The sequence below is a fragment of the Bison bison genome, unplaced genomic scaffold (assembly GCF_000754665.1).
Source record: "Bison bison bison isolate TAMUID 2011002044 unplaced genomic scaffold, Bison_UMD1.0 scf7180017864041, whole genome shotgun sequence".
In the NCBI taxonomy this organism is placed as follows: Eukaryota; Metazoa; Chordata; class Mammalia; order Artiodactyla; family Bovidae; genus Bison; species Bison bison.
In genome coordinates this window covers 1661986-1681648 of record NW_011494613.1, presented here as the reverse complement: position 1 = coordinate 1681648, position 19663 = coordinate 1661986, and the positions used below count along the sequence as shown (strand labels likewise).

General features: G+C 36.1%; 1 protein-coding gene and 1 non-coding gene across 9 annotated transcripts in view; one reads left to right on the top strand and one right to left on the bottom strand.

Moving 5' to 3' along the window:
- Positions 1-19663, top strand: part of RALGAPA1 (Ral GTPase activating protein, alpha subunit 1 (catalytic)) — a 211085-nt gene that overhangs the window by 10252 nt on the left and 181170 nt on the right. The window lies entirely within an intron of this gene.
- Positions 12503-12574, bottom strand: TRNAC-GCA. Its single transcript has one exon. It is a non-coding gene; the product is annotated as a tRNA-Cys (tRNA).

The following is a 19663-nucleotide window of genomic DNA, read 5'->3' as shown; positions in this document are numbered from 1 at the left end:
TTTTGTTTTCTTTGTCACTGTGCTGTACCTTACATTCCCAGAACTTATTTATAACTAAAAATTTATACCTTTTCACCCTCTTCACCCATTTTCCCCTCATACTCACTGCCTCAAGCACCATTCTGACCTGTTTGTGTGAGTTTGGTTTTTTAGATTTCACGTGTAAATGAGATCATACAGGATTTCTTGCTCTGTCATCTCACTTAGCGTAATGCCCTCAAAGTCTGCCTATGCTGTAGCAAACGACAGTATTCGGTAGAATTCACCATTGAAGCCAGCTGCTTCTGGATGTTTCTTTGTTGGGATACTTTTGATTAGTGATTTAGTCTTCTTACTCTAATTGTTCTGTTCAAATTCAGACCGGTAACTTATCATTTAGAACTGGATGATGTATAATTAAAGTCATTATTGACTTGTTTGAGTTGATTTAAATTTGTTGTCTTTGTTATATTTGTCTGTTATCTTGCTTTTTTCTATTTGGCTTATCTTTTCATGAAAAGTGAAAGTGAAGTCGCTATGTTGTGCCCAACTCTTTGTGACCTTATGGACAGTAGCCTGCACCAAGCTCCTCTGTCCATAGGATTTTCTAGGCAAGAGTATTGGAGTGGGTTGCCGTTTCCTTCTCCAGGGAATCTTCCCAACCCAGGGATCAAACCCAGGTCTCCCACATTGTAGACAGATGCTTTACCCTCTGAGCCACTAGGAAGCCACCATCTATCTTTTCATAGTTCTCTTTTTTTGCCCTTTTTTTGTATTAGTTGAATAAATGTATGATTTTTTTACATTTTTCTTTTATTGTCTTAATTAGCTATAATCTTTTAATATTTTACTGGTTGATTTAAGATTTATAATTAATATTTTCAACTTCCCAGAGTCTATTTACTATTTAAGTAATACACTGTACCACTTCTTTTTTTTTTTTTTTTTTTATGGAACGCTTCACAAATTTGCGTGTCATCCTTGTGCAGGGGCCATGCTAATCTTCTCTGTATCGTTCCAATTTTAGTATATGTGCTGCCGAAGCGAGCACTGTACCACTTCTTGTATAAGAACTTTACAAGAGTTTACTTTCATTTGTCTTCCCAGACTTTATACTTTTTTGATCATACATTTACTTACACATTTTGTCTAAACAAGCAGTTATCTTTTAAGGACTTCTAAATAATGAAGAGAAAGATATGTATTTACCCATTTAGTGCCACTTTCAGCACTCTTCATTCCTTTGCAGAGAGATTTCTATCCATCCAGCATCATTTTGTTTTTGTTGGATTTCCTTTAACATTTCTTGTGTAATGATGCTCTTCTGGTGATGGATTCTTTACTTTTTTAATGTCAAAATCTATATTTTGCTTTCTTATTTGAAAGATGTTTTGCTGCAATTGGAATTCTAGGTTGATGGCTTTTCTCCTTAGTCTTTTAAATAAAGATTTTGCTCCACTGTCTTTTTGCTTGCATTGTTTCTGAGAAGAAGTCTGCTTTCCCCTTATCTTGTATATCTTCTTTCTTCTCTTTTTTTCTGGCTACTTTTAACACATTATTGAGCATGGAATTTTTGCTGAAACTAATGCCTGTGGCATTAATACATCTCTGACCAATGCTCAATACTGTGTTAAGATTTTCTCGTCATCACTTGTTTTGAACAATTTAATTATGATGTGCAGTGGTGTAGTTTTCTCAATATTTCTTGCCATAGAATCATCGAGATGCTTAGATTTGTAGGTTTAGCATTTTCATAAAGTTGGTAAACTTCTGGGCCATTTTTTCCCAGTTATTTCTCCCCTCCCTTCTTTTATTTTTTTGTTTGACTTATTGGCATATAAAAAGGTATTAATATCAGGCTCATCTATTAGGAAGTATTATATTGGAAGACCTTATAGCTTTTGAAAAAGAACTGATATTCTTTCCATTTTTTTTAGATTCTTTTTTCTGTGTTTTATCTTGGGTAGTTCCTATAGCTACTCCTCAAATTCACGAGTCTTTTCTTTTGCTATATTAGTCTGCCATCCCACTGGTTTATTTTTCATCTCAGATATTGTAGTTTTTATTTACTTCTTTGTGTATGTGTTGTCTGTGTGCATATAAAATTATATCATCTGTATATTTTCTTAGCTTCTTGAATATAGAATACAAGTAAAATACCCTCTGTAATATTCTCTGCTCATCCTAACATCTCTATCTATTCTGGGTCAGTTTCTGTCAGTTGGTTATTCTCATCCTGGGTTATTTTTCCTGCTTGTTTTAATGCTGAGTTATCTTTGGATGTCTCATTGTGAATTTTGCCTTCTTAGCCTCAAAGTATTTTTATATTTCTGTAAATTCTTGAGCTTTTTACTGAGATGCTGTTAAATTACTTGAAAACACTTTGATTATTTCAAGTCTTGCCTTTAGAGTTTGTTGAGTGGATCCATCTAAGGGTAATTATGTATTATGAGGCAATACCTTCATGAATATTCCATTCAGTGCCCCACAGGTATGAGGGATTTTTTCATAGCCCAGCTCTTGGGAACAGGCACTGTTCGCCAGCTTATGGGAGCCTCTGGCACTGTTCTCTCATATTCCCTCACATAGTTCTTTTTCCTGTCTTGGCACGTTTCCTTGCACGTATTTATGCTCAGACTGAAAGGAAACCTCCTCCAGTCTTCTAGGATCTTACTGAGTATGGCCCTTTCATCTTTGGTACTTTTGTCATGTGGACTCTAGTTACTTTGGTTTCCTTGGACTGTCAGCTCATTTTCTCAACTCGGTTTCCACTGGTTCTGCCTAGATTCCCTTTTCTCTCAGCGTGGCCTGTAAACTCTTAAGTCAGTAAACTGGAGCTGTCAAAGGTATACTTCATTTGTTTGCCATCTGTCAGGAATGACTTTCCCTATCTGATGTCTGTACCTGCTTGAAACATACAAACCAAAGAACAGAAAAACCCCTGAAACATAAACAATTTTCAGAACATTGGACATCAGATGCTGATAATAAGTTCTCCTAAATGAATGAGACTGAAAATTGGATTCATAGTCATTCAACTTGGCCCCTACTTTTTAACATTTTTATATTTAGAGAAGAAATTTATGGTCAGTTGACTATTGATTATATCTGTGAAAAATATTTAATTGTTCTCTAATCTGAATATATCAATGTTTTCAAAAAGAAAGTTGGATTAAAATATCTTCAATCAGGAAAATGAGAAACTAGTGTTCATTAGATATAAAAAGTAATGTATAAAGACAGAAACAAGTATTGTTTATGTTCATTAAGTAAATAACTTGAAAGCAGTTTAGGTTAACTTGGAACAGCTATGCCTGGAAATCTGAAAATGTATAGGAGTCACTGTGAACTGTGAACTGTAAACTGCATATAAAAATAAACTAAGTTGATATTTGAATATGTTTTTAGGATTCGATATGCAAAGTTAGTAAGTAATCCTATATACATGTCATTAGACTTTTTATTGTTCTTTTTTTTAAAATTTTATTTTATTTTTAAACTTTACAATATTGTATTAGTTTTGCCAAATATCGAAATGAATCCGCCACAGGTATACCTGTGTTCCCCATCCTGCACCCTCTTCCCTCCTCCCTCCCCATACCAAACTCTTTATATTCTTTAGTTTGACTCTTGAACTGTTTTATCTTTGTATATTTACAAAGAAGTGATATACTGAGTAGATTATTTACATAAACAATGTTACTGATTAATTTGCTTAGTAAACCAAACTATTGCATAATATACCAATTTTTTTTTGTATTTTTGCATTAACACTTCTTTTATTAAGGATTTTATTCCATCCAAAGAATTTTGCATGGCTTATAGGACTGAATAAAATGTAGACTAGAACAATTAGTGATAAACAGCTGAATAGCCATTACTTAAAGGTAACATCATCAGGTTCCAGAGATGAGCTGGTTATAGCTATAAGGCATTGAACTTGATTCTTAGATTTCCTGGCAGCCAAAGTAAAAAGAGAAGCATGTTGAGTTACAAGTTTACAGTGTCTTAGAAAAGAAAGCATACTTTTTTTTTTTAGTTAAAACTTTTTATTCTGAGTTCAATCACAATTTGTGTATATACGTACGTTCATATATTATCTAATGTCTCTTTTAGAAAGGTCATGTAGTAGAAATAGATTTTGGAGAAAATAGAAAAATAGCCAATTAGTATGTTTGTTAGATCTGTTCTAACAGACAAGATCAAATGTCTACAAATAAATGTCTATAATTTTTTTTTCTATTCGTATAAGTGACATCACCATCTTTCACTAAGACATAAAACTTTGACAATGTGGTAGAAAAAGAAAATTTTATCTTAGTTTCTTCTTCAACTTCTTGTTACCCCTCTCTGGTATTTTACATTTCATTAATATTGAATGAGAAATCACTTTCTGCGATGCCTATGCTTTTGCTAATGGTATTTACTGTACCATAATCAATAACCCATTTCTTTTAACCTTCTTACTAAGAAAGAATAAGAGGGAGGAGGGAAGGAGAAAGGAAGAAAGAAAGAAGCATCAGCAACAAAATGATAATCCCACCTGTTGGATTTCAAAACTACAGTCTGGAGGGACAGTTACTATAGAAAGGAAGTAGACTTTGTGTGAACTCTTAAGTTGAAAACCTAATATGGTTTGGATGCGTGCATTAATCCATTTTTAGAAAATATCACTATTACTTACAAACCAATTTTGAATTACGTATGCTGTATGTGAAAGTAGTACTCCGTGAATATGAGTGGTAATAAGACTTCTGGATGCCCACTGGTGCAATGAAAAAGTAGACTAGATGCTATCAAGAAGGCACCTACACAGTGTAAGATGGCAACTGTATTCAAAGAAAAGCAGGGGATAAAAGTTATGCTTACACCTGAAAGCCTTAAGCCTTAAAACCTTTTCCTTAAGAATAGCAGGAAACCTGTAGAGCTTTGCTGAAGCCTTCTCTGTCATCTGGTAGGTATAGGAACTTTTCCGATTTACTTCTAGCAATTTGGTTATTTTACTACCATGTAATTACTTATTTGCATGCCTGTATCTTACAACCTTCCTGAGAATAGAAGTGTGTCTCTTAAGCTTTGTATCCCTAACCTCAGCATAGTGCCCAGCATGAATTAGGTGCTCAGTAAATATTACGTAATTCATGAAGGAATATAGTAGGTATGAGGAGAGCAAAGCTGCTCTTCTTTGAACAACTTCCTTTCAATAAAGAATGATAGAAAAAACTGTTAAAGTCAGTATCAGAAAGAACCCCCCTTGGGTTATCCTAATTTCCTGTGCAAAAAATTGGCTCAAAATCTAAAATTTGTCCCGTGTGAAACAGAAAAATAAAGGCAAAAAAATAGGATGTTAAATGAAGAATTCTTACGGCATTATGGCAGAGGTTATTTTATAATCTTCACCATTATTGAAAGAATTCGTGACTCTTATATAACATCTGATTTTCAAAAAACTTATGAATCAGTGAGCACAACAACGTGTCATGTTTGAAGTATATACCACCACCCCCCAACATATCTAACAGAATAAACTGACTTGTAGATAGACATGGAGGAGAGGATGAAACAGAATACTGAGTTTGTGGCTCTTGATTTGTCACAGCAGCCACAGTATACTGATATAAATCTTTTAGTGTTTTGTTGTTTTGCTTCTCCATATGAATTTGAATATCAATTATATTTTGTAAATATTGTTAGGATTTTAAAAATTGGATGGCCTTGAATCCATACATTTAATTTAAAGGAGATTGACGTCTGTGGTATATCTACAGTTGAACCTAAGACAGCATAGAGGTTTAGGGCACCAACCCTCTGCACAGTTGAAGATCAACATGTGACTTATAGTTGGTCTTCCACATTGCTGGTTCTACGTCTGCAGATTCAACTGTGGATTGTGTAGTGCTGTAGTATTTACTTTTGAAAAAAATTCATGTGTAAATGGACTTGCACTGTTCAAACCTGTCTTTTTCAAGGGTCAGCTATATTTTTCCTATCTCAAGGAGTCTCCATTTATTTAATTAGGCTTTGCTTAAAGTTAATAAAAGGAAATTTTATATTTTTCTCTGAGAAAGATTGGCACATCTTTTATGGTCAGGAATAGGTGCATTTAAAAAGAATGTTAAAAGGGATGGCTTCTCTTTGCTGCAGAAGGAACTCAGGTGACCACTTCATTAAATGGTGGTTTAGGTAAAGATTAGGAAGAAAGGATGTTCATTTGGATAAAAAGCATATATAGATCACTACTTTATATCTTTTAGCAGAGTATGTCCTACATTACTTAGATTCTTCAGTATAAAAAGGAAGGCAAATACATACATTTGCAATATTGGGATAGAGAAGACAGCTTTTAAAACTTAAAGTTAGAAATTGCCATAGAAATGTTGGATAAATTTGCATTTATAAAACACTTAAAATTTTTAATGGTAAAATCTGTCATTAACAGAATTAAAAGATAAACAGCTAAGAAACATTTGCAACATGTTTAAAGGAGTTAATTTCCTTAATTTATGAACTGTTAAAAATGTATGAAATTGGGAGAAAATTGTAAAGGGCATTGTCAAGACATAATGGAAAGAGATTTTCTCATACATTGCTGGCCAAGTGTAAATTAGAGGGCTTCATTAAGTGTCAGAATTTTAAATGTATACATGTATATGCTTTGAAACCAATACTTCCGTTTCTTAGTATTTTTTCGCCTGAGGAACTAAGTGGATGAGTGTGTCTAAACACCGCAGTGTTGTTTAGAATAATGAAAAAATTGAACTAGTCTAAATATTATTTCGGGATTGATTTTAGAATTTAGGTATGTTCTTTTAGATGAACATTGCATTCTCAAAAATTGTTAGCATTCTAAAATTACTTAAATAGTTTGACCTTTGAACTCAGTACATTTTAGATGTGGGTCTATCTCTTCTCTATCTTTTGGAAATTTTTAAGGAATGGAATTGTTTATAGAAGCAGCTATCATATATAAAAATAAGAGTTACTATTTTTGAACACTTACATGTGACAGGTGCTGGACCAAACATTTCATGTGTGTTACCTGACTTAATTCCTTCAACAGACCAGTGTGGCAGATAGTAATTGATCTCCAAGGAAATTTGAGTATTAAATAACTAGTAATGGGTATATAGTGTGTACAATCAGAATATCTGGGTTCTGATCTCAGCTATATGCTTTGGCTGTATATAAAATTAACATAATTTCAGGTATTATATGAAAAATGCATTTGAAGCACAGAGTTTATGGAAAAATTTAAAACATTTGAATTTTAAGTGGAACCTTAAAGGTGCTAAAGTTGAATCAGATATTAATGATCTATTTAAAGTCAGCAGAGTTTTGTTTTTAAAAAATGAGTACAAACCTCTGAGTATACTTGATGATGGTCTTGATTCTGTATTTTCAGTTTCTAGCCTATTAAAAATGGGTAGAGAGGAACTTATTTAAAAATTATATTTTGGTAAAACAAAGAATAAATGAAAGGAAGTGAAATTCATGGTTCGTGTTTTATTTTGAATAACCCAAATCTTTAAGTTGCATCACTTAGCAACATTATTCTTTGCTTCACCATCCCAAACTGAAGTGTCATAGATAGTAAAAGGTGTGTTTGTGTTACCAAAAATTTGTCAGTGTTTGAATTTTTAAAAATCAGTAGCTTCAGAGTACCCAGTCATCTTTTCTTTTCTGTCAATTGTCCTTAGGACTTTTTGGAGGCAAGTTGGTTGTTACCATAAGCTGCTGCTTATAATCATGCCATTTCTTATAAATTGTCTTTAAGAAAAATAATTACTAATTTCTGCCTCCATTTCTTTAAAACTCTGAAAATAATAGTTCTGAGCAACCATTTGAATAGCTGATATAACGCTTTGCTAGGTTTGGGGCAACTGCAAAAGAATAAGGGACTTGATGGTATAATAAGAGAATCATGTCAAATATGAAACATGAGTATAAAAGGCAAAAGGATCATATATATTATATAGTATTTATTTGGTTGCACTGGGTCTTATCTAGTTGCCTGACCAGGGATTGAACCTCGGCCCCCTGGATAGGGAGGATGGATCTTGTAGTCTCAGAGGGATCATATATAAACAAGATGCCTTGAAGAAATGAAGCTGGATCATTCGAAGTGTACATTGAAAGATGATTCAAATTTTAGTAGATGTAAAAGAAGAGCTCAGCTATAAATGCAGGAATGTTGAGGGCAGTGATCTTTCAAGCTTTTAAAAAATAAAGATATCAGGCCTCACCCTAGAAATTAAAATTTAATGGCAAGGTTCCTGAATTCATTGCAGGAACAGATTGCTCATTTCAAGTACCAGTATTAAGGATACTCAGCCTGTATATCAAAACATCTGCATCATTCTTCCCAGTCAATGCTACTGCTACTCAAAATGTAGCCTACAGACTGGTGCTAGTTTTTTAGCTATTTATTTACAGGTCTGTAACATGTTAAGTGCAGAAGTTGAGGTGTTGAGAAGCTCATCTCAGTGTGATAATGCTGTGACATCCAATTGTGTGATTGAGGACTTGCCTTATTGAATATAGAGTATAGACCATTGAATAGAGTATAGGTGCTTTTTGCTGTATTTTCTAACAATTTATTATAAAGCATTAGTCTGTTTTGAATTGGAATTTAAAAACAAACGAACAAAATCCCCAAAAAACAAAAAGCAGCTGTCCCTATATATAATTTGAGAAGCATGATCTACACAGTGTTTAAAATTAACTTTTCACATTCTGACTCATTCTGTTTTTATCCTGTTTTATCTTGTTTTCACCCTCTGTTTTAAAGTATGCCTTCTATTCCTAGTGTAATAGCATTTACTTTCCCTTACTAGTACTTTAAAATGTGTGTATGTTTAATTATTTTCAGTATTCAAAAGAATGCCTTTGAATTTAGGGATATGAATTGAGAAACTTTTCTATTTTGGAGGTACAGAACTAGATCGAGAACAGGTTTCAAGATTTAGCGAAAATAGTTTTTCAGTCTGATTTTTTTAATATACATATACAAAATTATGTCTTTTGTGAATAGAGATGTAATGCTTCTCACTTTACAGTATATATGTGATTTTTATTTAGTGTCTAATTTCTTTGGCAAAAACTTGCAGTACAGTGTTGAATAAAAGTGGTAAAAGCAGACATCCTTGTGTCTTGTTTATGTTTTTAGGGGTAGAACTTTAGGTCTTTTACCAGTCATTATGAAGTTAGGTATGGGATTTTCATAGATATCCTTTATCAGATTGGGGATGTTACTGTGATTATATATAATTTAATTTTTTTAATTTTTGCCTGTGTTGGGTCTTCGTTGTGGTGCAGGCTTTTCTCTCATGGCAGTGAGCTCAGGGGCTGCTCTTCATTGCGGTGCATGAGCTTCTCATTGCAGTGGCTTTTCATTGCCAAGCGTGGACTGTAGGACTCTCAGGCTTTGGTAGTTGCAGTGCGTGGTCTCAGTAGTCGCGGTACCCAGGCTCAATAATTGTGGCACACAGGCTTAGCTGCTCCATGGCATGTGGGATCTTCCCAGACCAAGGATTGAACCTGTGTCACCTGCATTGGCAGGCAGATTATTTACCACTGAACCACCAGGGAAGCCCTGAGGATATATATATATTTTTTATTCCTAACCTACTGAGTGTCTTTATCATTAAAGAATGTTGGCTATTGTCAAGTGCTTTTTCTGTGTCTATCGAGACTGTCATGTGGGTTTTGATCCTTTTACTAATATGGTGTATTGCGTTGATTGATTTTTGTTTGTTGAACTGACCTTGCATTCTGAGATAAATCCCACTAGGTAATGATGTGTAATTCTTTTTATATGTTGTCATATTCAATTTTCTAGTAGTCTGTTAAGGATTTTTGTGTCTTTATTCATAAGGATTATCAATCTGCAGGTTTTTGTGATGTCTTTGATTTTGGAGTGAAGATAATACTGGCCTCATTGATTTAGTTTGAAAGTGTTCTTTCTATTCTTAGAATTCATCTATGAAGCCATTTGGGCCTGGTCTTTTCTTTGAGGTCAGTTTTCTTTTTTATTAAGTCTGTCTTTTTATGGATCTGTTCAGATCTTCTGTTTCTTTTTGAGGCAGTTTTGGTAGTTTCTTTTATGTCTTTCCTTTGAATTTGTCCATTATATGTCAGTTCAGTCACTCAGTCATGTCTGACTCTTTGCAACCCCATGGACTGAAGCACGCCAGGCTTCCCTGTCCATTGCCAACCCCTGGAACTTGCTCAGACTCATGTCCATCGAGTCGGTGATTCCATCCAACTAGCTCATCTTCTGTCATCCCCTTCTCCGCCTGTCTTCAATCTTTACTAGCATCAGGGTCTTTTCCAATGAGTCAGTTCTTTGCATCAGGTGGCCAAAGTATTGGAATTTCACCTTTAGCATCAGTCCTTCCAATGAGTATTCAGGACTGATTTCCTTTAGGATGGACTGGTTTGGATCTCCGTGGAGTCCAAAAGACTCTCAAGAGTCTTCTTCAACACCACAGTTCAAAAGCATCAATTCTTCTGTGCTTAGCTTTCTTTACATGTAGATCACCTAATTTGCTAACATACAGTTGCTCCTAGTATTTCTTAATATGTTTTCTATTACTTTAAGATGGGCAGTAATGTTTTCTTTTCCACTCCAGATTGGTAATTTGAATCATATCTCTTTTTATCTTGGATAGCCTAGCCAAAGATTTGTCAATTTTGTTATCTTTTCAAAGAACTCATTTTGGTTCCTTGATTTCTTAGTATTGTTTTTCTTGTCTCTGATTTACTTATCTCCATTCTAATATTTATTATTTCCTTTATTCCCCATGCTTTTGCTCTTTGTTTTCTAGTTTTGTAGAGTAGAACATTAGGTTATTGATGTTCAGATCTGTATTGAGGTGTTTATTTTTTTTTCCATTTTTTATTACATTTGGACATTTAAGAAACATATACCATCAGTTATACCACTATTCAGTAAAAATCTATTCTAGTTTTTAGAACGCTATGTGTCACAAACTATCTTGCTTCTAGTCTCTAAGACTTTACCAAGAATTTATCAAAAAGGTTGGCTCTGACCTATGGGATCCTGAGCCTTGAGGTTTTAAATGTTTTGATTATTGTAAAACAATTTCCAGTGGATGAACCTTAATTCCCAGCTGTTTTCTTTCTAGAATGGGCTAATCATTTTGAAGTTCCATATTCCATTACAAGAGCTCTGAATTTAACTCTCTGCATTGTTTTAGCTGGATGCCATGTGTTTGGTTTATTATTTTTTCACTTACAGGTCAAAGTATTTTTTCCAGCAGATTCAATGTACTGTCTAGAATCTTTTCATTTCATCTTGATGGATTCACTTGCTAACAACAAATTCAATTAAGGATGCCTTATTTTGCCTTAATTTTTGAAGGACAGTTTTGCTGGATACAGAATTCTTGGTTGCCAAGTGTATTCTTTACGCTTTTTGACTGTATCATCTCAGTGACTTCTGGCCTCCCTGTTTTCTGATGACAAATTATATTTTTCTTTTTGAGGCTTTCTTGTTAACTAATGTGTTGTTTCTCTCTTTGTATTCTCAAGATTCTTTTTGTTGTTGACTTTTGACAGTTTTGTTATGAGGTGCTTAGATATGGGTCTGAGTGGGTTGCCATTTCCTTCTCTAGGGTATCCTCCCAAGCCAGGGCTTGAACCCACATCTCCTGCGCTGGCAGGTGGATTCTTTACTACTGAGCTACCAGGGAAGCCCCAGTGAGTTTCTTAAAAATATGGAGAAGTGTGTTTCATCAAATTTGGGAAGTTTTCAGCCATTATTTGTTGAAATTCTTGTGTTTCTTTTCTCTCCTTTCGATTCTCCTGATATATATGTATTATTACATTTGATGGTGACCCAGAAATGTTTGAGGTTCTGTTCATTTTTATTCATTATTTTTAAGTCCTATTTGTCAGACTGGATAATTTCAACTAACCTACCTTTTGAGTTTGCTTATTTGTATTTTATTGAAAAAAATTGTTTTATTTTTGACTGTGCTGGTTCTTCATTGCTGCGTGGGCTTTTCTCTAGTTGCAGCAAGTGGGAGCTACTCTAGTTGTGGTTGTGGACTTCATGTTGTGATGGCTTCTCTTGTTTGGAGCACAGATTCTGGGGTGCACAGGCTTCAGTAGTTGTGGGATGTGGGCTCTAGAGCACAGGCTCAATAGTTATGGGATTAGTTGCTCAACAGGCTTAGTTGCTCAACAGCATGTGGGATCTTCCCAGATCAGGGATCGAACACAAGTCATTGGCAGGGAGATTCTTTATCACTGAACCACCAGAGAAGCCCTGCTTATTTTTAATTTTGCCATTTCAAATGTGCTGTTAAGCTTTTAGTGAGCTTTTCATTTTGTTTATTGTATTTTTAAACTTTTTTTTAAAACATAAAGAAGTGAAAGTTGCCTAGTCGTGTCGGACTCTTTGGGACCTCATGGACTGTAGCCTGCTAGGCTTCTCTGTCCATGTAATTCTCCAGGCCAGAATACTGGAGTGGGTTGCTGTTCCCTTCTCCAAGGCATCTTCCCACACTGGGGATCGAACCCATGTCTCCTGCATTGCAGGCAGGTTCTTTACCAACTGAGTCATTAGGGAAGCCACCTTACTATTAACATTCTCTCACTTGGTGAGCGGAGAAGGCAATGGCACCCCACTCCAGTACTCCTGCCTGGAAAATCCCATGGATGGAGGAGCCTGGTAGACTGCAGTCCATGGGGTTGCTGAGGGTTGGACACGACTGAGCAACTTCACTTTCACTTTTCACTTTCATGCATTGGAGAAGGAAATGGCAACCCACTCCAGTGTTCTTGCCTGGAGAATCCCAGGGACGGGGGAGCCTGGTGAGCTGCCGTCTATGGGGTCGCACAGAGTCGGACATGACTGAAGCGACTTAGCAGCAGCAGCAACAGCACTTGGTGAGATACCATTCTCACACTTGCCTTTAGTTCTTTAGACATGGTTTTCTTTATCTTTTGGAACATATTTAAAACTTGTGATAGTGTTTGATACTATCACACTTGTCTAGTGTATCTAATGTTTATGCTTTTTCAGGGACAGTTTCTATTGACTTGTCTTTTACACGGAGTGTACTTTCTTGTATCTTTGTATCCTGTAATTTTTGTTGATAAGTTAACATTTTAAATAGCACAGCAACCCTGGAAACCAGTTTCTCCCTCTCTCCCATGACTTGTTGTTTCTTCTGTTTGTTATGGTTGCTGTGTGATTCTTTAATGACTTTCCTGAACTGTGTGCAGTCTGTTTTCTTCTATTTATGTCCACTGGATTCTTCACTCATTCAGCTAAGGATTGGATGGATACTTATTTACAAGCTTGGAGTCTGTAAGTCTCCTAGTCTTCACCAAGGGGCTCTGTGTATGTGTTTGGGACATACTATCAGTATTCAGGAAACAGTTTACAGTACTTTTTTAGCCTTCACATCCTTCTTGTGCAGTCTCAAGATCAGCCAGAGGTGAAAGGTTAAATATTTTTCCAGTCTTTCCTTAATACGCTTGTAGCTCGTGCACATGGCCATCTGTACTCCCTTTAAAGTGTTGGTGTTCTTTAAAGTTCCCTATGGAAAGCACATCCCCCGGCTTTTCCCTTTTTAAAATTTTTTGGTTAGTTGTTTGCCTCATCAGTGATTGCTGCCTCAGGCAGCTGTGGTGTTAAACAATTGCCAGTGATTGTTTTTCACAAATGACTCCAAGAGAAAAACTGTTGCACTGGGTGAGTTCTAAATTAAGTTAAATAAAGACAAGCTTTGTGAGCTCAGTTTTCCAAGGAGCAGATAGGTAAGTCAAATAATGATGTTTCTCAGAGTAAAGCATTGAAAGAACTCTGATTCTGTTCTGACTCTTCCAGTGACTGATAGGCTGCTGCTTGTCACTGTGCTCGTGGGCTGTTGGTTTTAAGGCTGCGATGGAGATGAGGATGGAGGATGGGAACACAATAAGTTTGAAATGCCACAAAGCTTACTGTTTTTATTAAGATTCATCCATTTTTCATGAATAAATGTCTTTGTTGCAAACCTTTAATTAATTTCTAGGTTTCCAAGAAAGTTAGGTTTTAGTGTTTACTTTTTCTTAATTGTTTTTAATGGAGATTTTCAGAGTTCTTTTTTCCGCTAACTTGCTGATATTATCTTATAACATGCTTTTTAAGTTATAAATACTTAATGTTCTTAGTTTTATTAAAATATTCTTTTATGAATATTTTTAGTGACTGCCTGTTGACTTGCATGTATGTACCATGATTCATTTCGTGTCTTACTGTGTAGTGGGTAGTGGACAAGATAGTAGAAGTTAGGGAAGAAGAACAGGACTTGTATATCATATGAGGGAACCTGGGCGTTATCCTGTTTGCAGTGGGAAGCCCTGTACGTATTTAAGTAGATGAGTGATACAAATAGTTGGACTTAGGTTTGGGTAAATTATTCTGGTAGCAGTGTGTGGAGGATGGATAAAAAGTGGGCTTAGAATATTGTGAGAATAGGTAAGGAGGCTACTAATAAAATTCAGACAAGAGATCATGAAGTATCAAATGACGGCAGGCATGGAGAGAAAGAAACGCATTGCAGAGCTGTTTAGGGTGAAAAATGAGTGCTTCGTTGAGTAGTGGGGGTGGGGTGGTGTGGAGTGGAGGGAGCTGAAAAGAGGGGGATGAATCTGAATCGAATGTCAGGTTTAAGATATAGATAATATTACCAATGTAGTAAGGGAATGTTAATAATAAAGAACTTGAAGAAGATGAGGGGAAAGATGGTGGATTCATTTTGGGCCAAGTTGAGTTTGAAACACCTGTGGAAGATGTAAGTGGATAGGTAATGTAAGCCCGAATCTCAGAAAAGAGCATGAAATAAATAGTAGCTGTGGATTGATGGTGGTCATTTGCTTCAGTGGTGTCCCACTCTGTGACCGCATGGGCCGTAACCCACCAGACTCCTCTGTCAATGGGATTTTCCCAGCAAGAATACTGGAGTGGGTTGGCATGCCCTCCTCAGGGGATCCTCCCGACCCAGGGATCAAACCACAACTCCTGCATTGCGGGCTGATTTCTTTACTGCCACCAAAGCCCAGGGATTAGGGAAGTATTTTTATGTAGATAGAGTTCAAGTTGTATCAGATGGAGGAGGAGGACATGTTCCTGTTAGACACTACAATTTAGAGAGAGTATACAGAAAGAAAAGTTCATAGTGAACATGGAAAAAGACAGTTCGTTGCTAACATTATTGTAATAGTTTTTCTGCATCCTCTTCCTTCAGCATGGACTTGTATCAGCCTAAACTTTAATGTCACAACTGTTGATGTGTCTTGGGAGGTAGCATAGAGTAAGGCATACTTTATTCTTAGTTCAGTTTGGTTCTGTTAATTGCTGTTTGATCTAGTGTCTTGGTCTCTTTGAAACTTGGTTTTGAGTTTATTTTTAACTTTTTAATAAAATAAAGAGGTAAAATAAAATTGATAGGTTCCTATCTCCATGAGAATTAATGAAACTAAAGTATCTGGCTCAGTCTTTAGAGAATGGTGGGTGTCAGTAAATGATATTACCTTCTTTCTTCCCCATCTTCATATTGTGTGAGAATTCCTTTGCTCCTTTGCTGTGTTGTGCGGAAAGCAGTTAGTACCAATTGATACTAATGTTTGAATGGTACTTAACTCTTTACACTGTGTGTTAGAGTGGTTTGGTATCACAAATGGATTTAATTAGTTAAAATTTAGGTATTCTGATAAACTGAATAGGCTGTAATCAGCCAGTGTCAGGAGATACTTTAAGGTAGTATGCATGCAACTGCACTAAATCCTCTGAATTCTTGGTAATTTGCAGCGCCTGCCTGTCCTAAACTTCAGAGTTCCTGTCTCATCCCTTGCTAGACTGTGTGGCTTTCAAATAATTCTTTAAAAATACTGTTCTTTCAGAATGAATTCAGTTAAAATTGGCCACAAGTTTATGTTTTGGCCTACCACCTCAAGTGTGGCTAATATGGTGGTGTTGATTGAGGGCTCAGAAGAGCTGGTTTGGAATTGTTAAATAGCTTTGTGTGGAGAATTTCAAAAATATATTTGTGGAGAATGAGTAAGATAACGTTTGTGTAACTGTAAAAGTGCTATCTATGCAGATATAAACTATTAAGTAAGCATAAGTGATTACAACTTGTTTGCCTTTCCTTATCTTTATGTTGCCATACTTAGCTTGTATGTTTGATAAGACAGAATTGACTTTGTTCTTAAATAGGACATTGTTATCTTTGTTTATTAGGTTGTCTTTTTCACTGTATCTCATTTCCTCTGTGCCTATGTGGAATCGTTGAAGGCAAGAGAAAAAATTTTATTTTACTTTATAGATTTTAATCTTAAAATTAAAGTGCTTATAAATATTTTCACATCATCAGTTCAGTCACTCAGTTGTGTCCGACTCTTTGCAACCCCTTGGACTGCAGCACGCCAGGCTTCCCTGTCCATTACCAACTCTTGGAGCTTACTCAAACTCATGTCCATTGAGTCGGTGATGCCATCCAACCATCTCATCCTCTGTCATCCCCTTCTCCTCCAGCCTTCAATCTTTCCTAACATCAGGGTCTTTTCCAGTTCTTCGCATCAGGTGGCCAAAGTATTGGAGTTTCAGCTTTAGCATCAGTCCTTCCAATGAATATTCAGGACCAATTTACTTTAGGATGGACTGGTTGGATCTCAGTCCGAGGAATTCTCAAGAGTCTTCTCCAATACCACAGTTCAAAAGCATCAATTCTTCGGCGCTCAGCTTTCTTTATAGTCCAACTCTTACATCTATACATGACTACTGGAAAAACCATAGCTTTGACTAGGTGAACCTTTATTGGCAAATACATGTCTCTGCTTTTTAATATGCTTTCAGATCACGATCACATATTAATGCTTCCTTCAGTGCTTTTTGTTCTTTCAGTTCTATACATTTTTGTCTTCCTATCATATCAGGAGCTTTTCTGCAGTTATTTTGAAACATCAGTATGGTTAAGAGAGGAGCTACTTATGTTAAGCGATTTTGCTTGCTTTGAAATTTTAGCATGTTTTTAGTATGATTTGTATCTGCTTGCTTTTCATGGTAAAGGACTAATGAATAATAAGTATTTGAAAGATTAAAAAAACAAATATCTTAAGTATTTATACAGGAGATAGGTTCCTAGCTTTTGTTTTGATGAATTAAAACATTCAGGACAGTTATCAAGAGAGAGATTGTCTTGCCTGTTTGCTACATTGTTAAATACAAGAGTGAGTTTGCCATTTTCATTTATGTTAATATGATTTATTATATAAAAATAAAAATAGATTTTAGTAATTACATTCTGAGTTATTTTTTTCTAGTTAAAATGTTGGGACAGTAGACTATTTTTGAAAGCATTAAGAAAAAAGTCATTTTTTGGTTTTGTTTATATTGCTTTAAATTCCTTTGTAAATGTGTTACGAGTGTTTTCCAAGTTTTGGGGGTTTTTTCTTAAGAATGCATGCATGGGGAGCTTCCAGGTGCCGGTGGTAAAGAATCTGCTTGCCAGTACAAGAATGTACTCACATGTGTAAAAACTTCTGTGGACACAGAGGAGCATAGGTTTAAGTGTTGAGGAAATACTCTGTAGATCAATGCATTTCCTAGAGTGATTCCAGAAACTTTATTTTTGAAGTTCCATTTCACCAACTCTCACTTCAAAAAGCATACTGGAATGAAACTAATGAACATAGTGTTGAATATATATTAAATTAGATTTTTAAAACAGCTTTATTGAGCTGTTGAAAATGTATGTTATAACAACATACAGTAAACTGCATATATTTTAAGTGCACACTTTATATTTCTTGTGAGCAGTGTAGGTGAGTTTTGCTTTTTTATCCATCTGATAGTGTTAAACATTTTAAGAGTATCATTTTTATTTAATGTGATTATTTATGTAGAGTCTGTCATCTACTCTTTATCTTCTACTTACCCCCTTTGATTATTGTTTCTCTTTTTCTGCCTTTGTTTGGATTAATAAAGTATTTTTGTGATTTTTATATTCTTTTTTTTGGCTTATTACCCATATGTTTTTGTTTTATTTTTGTAGTTGCTTTAATGTTTATAGTAGTTGTTCAGTCACTAAGTCATGTCTGACTCTTTTACAACCCCATGGACTGTAGCCCACCAGACTTCTCAATCCATGGGATTTCTTAGGTAAGAATACTGGAGTGAGTTGCTATTTCCTTCTTCAGGGAATCTTCCCAACCCAGAGATCGAGCCCACATCTGCTGCATTGGCAGGTGACAGTTCTTTACCACTGAACCACCTGGGGCCGCCCAGTGTTTATAATATCAGATCAGTCGCTCAGTCGTGTCGGACTCTTTGCGACCCCATGAATCGCAGCACGCCAGGCCTCTCTGTCCATCACCAACTCCTGGAGTTCACTCAGACTCACGTCCATCGAGTCAGTGATGCCATCCAGCCATCTCATCCTCTGTTGTCACCTTCTCCTCCTGCCCCCAATCCCTCCCAGCATCAGAGTCTTTTCCAGTGAGTCAACTCTTCACATGAGGTGGCCAAAGTACTGGAGTTTCAGCTTTAGCATCATTCCTTCCAAAGAAATCCCAGGGCTGATCTCCTTCAGAATGGACTGGTTGGATCTCCTTGCAGTCCAAGGGACTCTCAAGAGTCTTCTCCAACACCACAGTTCAAAAGTATCAATTCTTCGGCACTCAGCCTTCTTCACAGTCCAACTCTCACATCCATACATGACCACAGGAAAAACCATAGCCTTGACTAGACGAACCTTTGTTGGCAAAGTAATGTCTCTGCTTTTGAATATGCTATCTAGGTTGGTCATAACTTTCCTTCCAAGGAGTAAGCGTCTTTTAATTTCATGGCTGCAGTCACCATCTGCAGTGATTTTGGAGCTGCAAAAAATAAAGTCTGACACTGTTTCCACTGTTTCCCCATCTATTTCCCATGAAGTGATGGGACCGGATGCCATGCTCTTCGTTTTCTGAATGTTGAGCTTTAAGCCAACTTTTTCATTCTCCACTTTCACTTTCATCAAGAGGCTTTTGAGTTCCTCTTCACTTTTCTGCCGTAAGGGTGGTGTCATCTGCCTATCTGAGGTTATTGATATTTCTCCCGGCAATCTTGATTCCAGCTTGTGTTTCTTCCAGCCCAGCGTTTCTCATGATGTACTCTGCATAGAAGTTAAATAAACAGGGTGACCATATATGGCCTTGACGAACTCCTTTTCCTATTTGGAACCAGTCTGTTGTTCCATGTCCAGTTCTAACTGTTGCTTCCTGACCTGCATACAAATTTCTCAAGAGGCAGATCAGGTGTTCTGGTATTCCCATCTCTTTCAGAATTTTCCACAGTTTATTGTGATCCACACAGTCAAAGGCTTTGGCATAGTCAGTAAAGCAGAAATAGATGTTTTTCTGGAACTCTTGCTTTTTTGATGATCCAGCGGATGTTGGCAATTTGATCTCTGGTTCCTCTGCCTTTTCTAAAACCAGCTTGAACATCAGGAAGTTCACGGTTCACATATTGCTGAAGCCTGGCTTGGAGAATTTGAGCATTACTTTACTAGCGTGTGAGATGAGTGCAATTGTGCGGTAGTTTGAGCATTCTTTGGCATTGCCTTTCTTTGGGATTGAAATGAAAACTGACCTTTTCCAGTCCTGTGGCCACTGCTGAGTTTTCCAAATT